We start from the raw sequence: 6,000 nt of genomic DNA, 5'->3' as shown, positions 1-6,000 counted from the left end.
GTTTTGGACGGGTGCCGAAGGCTGCGGTCATCAATTGATCTTCTTTTTTGGAATAATTACCAAGTATCTCGTTGCACATCACTTCAATCGTATCCAGCCACTCTTGGCAAGGAGTTTTAAAGTATTTCTTAAATTTGAAGTAGTAAGGCAAGCGTACAAGTTCACCTTTTTTCTTCTCTCCCTCCAGCTTCGGCATTTCCCACTCTTTTACACTAGGGAAAACCTTGAAAGCCAAGAATTCCTGGACCAGGTCCCTTGTACTGATATTCTCTGCAATTATTTTGAATTCATACATTGCTTTTTGAGTCGGACCCTCTGGTAACATGTGGCACTGGGGGCGGGTTTCTCCGAAGGTCAGTTCAAGTGGACTCTGCACAAGCTTTTCCTTATCGTCATCAACCTTGACGTAGAACCATTCCGATTTCCACCCTGCTGCCCATTTGCTTCGGTAGCTGATCACAGGATACTTCGTAGTTTTCCGATAAGCAAAATTATAGCAACCAAAATTCTCATGTAATCCATCTTTTCTAGCCTTTGTCTGATAGTGCAATTCGTGAACCCGGCAAAAGCTGTCCGCAAACGGTTCCACTGCCTGGCTTCGGAGTGCCCAGATATAAACATTGAGCCTAACGATAGCGTTGGGGGTCAGCTGGTGAAAATAGATTCCAAAATTCTTTAATATCTCTGCAATAATCCCATGAAGGGGGAATCTTAATCCAGCCTTTAGGAAGCTCTTAAAAATAACAATTTCATCTTTTTCCGGCTTTGGGGTAGTCTCTTCTCCCCCGAAGCGTAATAGCTTCTTTTGATTTTCAGTAAAATAGCCTGACTTTACCATCTTGGACAAATCAGCCTTCGAAACAGTAGATTTCCCGAAGTCCAAATGGCTGGGTTTGCTTGGCGTAGCAAGGTGATAATCATCTTCGGGGTCAGTTTCCTCAGCATCTTCTCCTTCTGCTTCAGCGATTGTTTGTTCTACATCATCAATAGGAGCCTTTTCCGAAGTCACTAGCCCGGATCGTTGCATGGCTTCGGAGATAGGGACAGTCTCCGAAGCTTCAGTTTCGTCCCCCTCACGTTCAACCCTAGCGGTAGAACGGACTCTGGCCATTTAACTATGAACTTGTGAAACTTTAATACTTTTTTCTCCGAAGCAGGCTTCAAGATGGAGCTTCGTTTAATTCTGACAAACAAGCTTCGGCGACAGTTAAAAATTTTGGCAGCAAAACAGTGCAAATAGCAGTAAATGCTGTGGTAACTTCACACCTACTCGTCTATTTATATAGTGCCGCAGGTAAGAAGGCGAAGCGCCAGAAGTTTTACACCAGGCGGACACCCGCTCGCACTCACTGAACGGTGGACCACAGAGACCGAACAGTAACTCTGCAAGGTGGGGCCGCTACGCGCAGGGAGAATGAATCGTTTCTCGGCAACGAGCTCAGGGAAGGTGTTTTTTGGACCTTCGGCTCCCCGAAGCTTAAGAGACTTTTTTCACGGATCAAGCTCGTTACGAAAAACGATCTAGCACCGCGAAAGGGGCTACTGTTGGGTCTATGCTTCGTCGCCGAAGGTCTTCAAGGGAGAAGCGGCTTTATAATGTGTGAGCAGGTATCTTCGGACTTGTATCAGAAAGGGAGAAGCTCAAAAGATACAAAGGTTGACACAGCGCCGAAGCTGTGAAGCAGGAAAGCTTCGGCATGTTCGCAGAAAAGGGAACCGACTTAAAGATGAAAAGGCCATTTAGACCTCGATAGAGTGCTATAGAATTATCACCAAATGTAAAGGGCATGTATGTAATTTTGTATGGGTTGTACCCCGTGCCTATAAATAGGTGAACAGTACCCCCGTACTGTTCACGCTGATTTGGCATTTGCTTTTGCGTCACACTTGTATTTTCATCTCCTTCCAAGCCGAAGGTACATTTATAATTCGATATTGTTTCTATTTCTCTATGATGATATAATAAAGTTAAATGAATAATGTTATATGATTATTCATGCTATCTTTTTATGTTTCATATGCTTCGTCTTTCATTAATATATACTGTGATGATGAAGGTTCGTCCTTCATGACCTTCGTCCGAAGATCGTTATATCCTAAGGGAAATAATGCTTCAAAGGACGAAGGACTTTATCGTTTAACATTCTCTGTGTTGCCTTGTTCTTAACTCATAGCATTTGAGAACAAGTCCCCAACAAAAATCAACTAAATAAAGTTTGCCGTCTAATACACCCTTAAAAGCTAATGAACCATCGCTTCTTCTAAAGACAGACACATCTACATTTGTAAATAGACAGTTATACCCCATATGACATAATTGACTAACAGATAGCAAATTATATCCAAGACTCTCTACTAAAAATACATTAGAGATAGAATGCTCATTAGAAATTGCAATTTTACCTAAACCTTTTACCTTGCCTTGATTCCCATCACCGAATACAATTGAATCTTGGGAATCCTTATTTTTGACGTAGGAGGTGAACATCTTCTTTTCCCCCGTCATATGGTTTGTGCATCCGCTGTCGATAATCCAGCTTGAACCCCCGGATGCATAAACCTGCAAGGCAAATTTAGGCTTGGGTTTTAGGTACCCAACTCATGTTGGGTCCTACAAGGTTAGCACAAATATCTTTAGGGACCCAAATGCAAGTTTTGTCTCCCTTGCATTTTGCCCCTAACTTCCTAGCAACTATTTTCCTATCCTTTCTACAAATAGCAAAAGAAGCATTTAAAGCACAATAAATTGTAGAAGGTTCATTCACTACTTTCCTAACAACATTTCTCCTAGGCATTTGATGAACAACATTTCTTCTAAGCCCATTTCTACCATGCATAACATGAGAACTAGAAGCAGTCATAGCATAAGAGTCATAAGCATGTGAATCAAAAACATCATGACCTCTAAAAGCATTTCTAGAATATCTCCTATCATAGTACATGAAAGCATGATTCTTCTTAACACTATTAGCCATAGGAGCCTTCCCTTTCTCCTTGGTGGAGATGGGAGTCTTATGGGTTGTTAAGTTCTTGGCTTCCCTCTTGAAGCCAAGCCCATCCTTAATTGAGGGATGTCTTCCTATTGTGTAAGCATCCCTTGCAAATTTTAACTTATCAAATTCACTTTTGCTAGTCTTAAGTTGGGCATTAAGACTAGCCACTTCATTATTTAACTTTGCAATAGAAGCTATGTGTTCACTACAAGCATCAATATCAAAGTCTTTACATCTATTGCAAATAACAACATTTTCTACACAAGTTGTTGATTTACTAGCTATTTCTATCTTAGCATTCAACTCATCGTTAATGCTCTTTAATTTTGAAATTGTCTCATGGCATGAAGATAATTCACAAGTAAGCATTTCATTTCTTTTAACTTCTAGAGCATGAGATTTTTGAGCTTCTAAAAATTTATCATGCTCTTCATACAATAAATCCTCTTGTTTCTCTAAGAGTTTATCCTTCTCATTCAATGCATCAATTAATTCATTAATTTTGCCAATCGTAATTCTATCTAGACCTTTAAATAAACTAGAATAGTCTATTTCATCATCGTCACTAGAATCATCACCACTAGAAGAAGCATAAGTAGAGTTTCGAGTACTTACTTTCTTCTCCTTAGCCATGAGACACGTGTGACGCTCGTTGGGGAAGAGGGCCGATTTGTTGAAGGCGGTGGCGGCGAGTCCCTCATTGTCGGAGTCGGAGGAGGAGCAATCCGAATCCCACTCCTTGCCTATATGCGCCTCGCCCTTGGCCTTTTTGTAGTGCTTCTTCTTCTCCCTTTTGTTCCCCTTTTCCTGGTCACTTTCATTATCAGGACAGTTAGCAATAAAATGACCAAGCTTACCGCATTTGAAGCATGATCGCTTCCCCTTGGTCTTAGTCTTGCTCGGCTGTCCATTGCGACCCTTTAGCACCGTCTTGAATCTCTTGATAATGAGAGCCATTTCTTCATCATTAAGACCGGCCGCCTCAATTTGCGCCACCTTGCTGGGTAGCGCCTCCTTGTTCCTTGTGGCTTTGAGAGCAAAAGGTTGCGGCTCGTTGATCGGTCCATTCAAGGCGTCGTCCACATACCTTGCCTCCTTGATCATCATTCGCCCGCTGACGAATTTTCCTAGGACTTCTTCGGGCGACATTTTGGTGTACCTGGGATTCTCACGAATATTATTCACCAAATGAGGATCAAGAACAGTAAAGGACCTGAGCATTAGTCGGACGACGTCGTGGTCCGTCCATCGCGTGCTTCCGTAGCTCCTTATTTTGTTGATAAGGGTCTTGAGCCGGTTGTATGTCTGAGTTGGCTCCTCACCCCTTATCATTGCGAACCGTCCAAGCTCGCCTTCCACCAACTCCGTTTTGGTGAGCAAGGTAACGTCATTCCCTTCATGAGAGATCTTGAGGGTGTCCCAGATCTGCTTGGCGTTATCCAAGCCGCTCACTTTGTTATATTCATCCCTGCACAGTGAAGCTAGAAGAACAGTGGTAGCTTGTGCATTCTTATGGATTTGCTCATTAATGAATGAAGGGCTATCCGAGCTATCAAATTTCATTCCACTTTCCACAATCTCCCAAATGCTTGGATGGAGAGAAAATAGGTGAGTACGCATTTTGTGACTCCAAAATCCGTAGTCCTCTCCATCAAAGTGAGGAGGCTTGCCAAGTGGAATGGGGAGCAAATGAGCATTTGAGCTATATGGAATGCGCGAATAATCAAAAGAAAAGTTTGAGTTAACCGTCTTTTGTTTGTCGTGGTCGTCGTCCTTTTGGGAAGAAGAGGACTCATCGCTGTCGTAGTAGACGATCTCCTTGATGCGTCTTGTCTTCTTCTTCTTCCCATCTTTTCGCTTGTGGCCCGAGCCCGAGTCATTGGACTTGTCATCCCTTGGCTCGTTGACGAAGGACTCCTTCTCCTTGTCGTTGATCACAATTCCCTTCCCCTTAGGATCCATCTCTTCGGGCGGTTAGTCCCTTTCTTGAAGAGAACGGCTTTGATACCAATTGAGAGCACCTAGAGGGGGGGTGAATAGGTGATCCTGTAAAAACTTAAACTTATAGCCACAAAAAACTTGATTAGGCGTTAGCACAGTTTATGCCAAGTGGCTAGAGAGGAGTCAAAACACAATGAGCACAAGAATCCAATCACAGAGATGACACAGTGGTTATCCCGTGGTTCGGCCAAGTACAAAACTTGCCTACTCCACGTTGTGGCGTCCCAGCGGACGAGAGTTGCACTCAACTCCTCTCAAGTGATCCAATGATCAACTTGAATACCACGGTGTTCTTGCTTTTCTTTTCTCAATCCCGTTTGCGAGGAATCTCCACAACTTGGAGCCTCTCGCCCTTACAAAAGATGTTCACAGAGAATCACAGAGCAAGGGAGGGATTAGCAACTCACACACGACACAAAGATCACAGCGAATACGCACACACAAGACCCAGACTTGAGCTCAAAAGACTAGCACACTAGAACGGAGCTCAAATCACTAGAATGTCGAACAAGTGCGCGAGATTGATGTGTGAGTGATCAAGAGTGCTCAAGGAATGCTTGGTTGTCTTCTCCATGCGCCTAGGGGTCCCTTTTATAGCCCCAAGGCAGCTAGGAGCCGTTGAGAACAATTCTGGAAGGCCATCCTTGCCTTCTGTCGTCGGGCGCACCGGACAGTCCGGTGCACACCGGACACTGTCCGGTGCCCGATTTCTTTCCTTAACAGGCGCAGCCGACCGTTGCCGACCACTGCAGATCTGGCGCACCGGACAGTCCGGTGCACACCGGACAGTCCGGTGCTTCCTTCCGACCGTTGGCTCGGCCACGTGTCGTGCGGCGATCGTGCGGCCGACCGTTGGCCCGGCCGACCGTTGGCTCACCGGACAGTCCGGTGCACACCGGACAGTCCGGTGAATTTTAGCCGAAGTCGCCGGAGAAAAACCCGAGAGCGGCTGGTTTGCTCCGCACTGGTCTGGCGCACCGGACACTGTCCGGTGCACACCGGACAG

Source organism: Zea mays, chromosome 10, assembly GCF_902167145.1.
Source record: "Zea mays cultivar B73 chromosome 10, Zm-B73-REFERENCE-NAM-5.0, whole genome shotgun sequence".
Lineage (NCBI taxonomy): Eukaryota > Viridiplantae > Streptophyta > Magnoliopsida > Poales > Poaceae > Zea > Zea mays.
Note: the sequence above shows the minus strand (reverse complement) of the source record.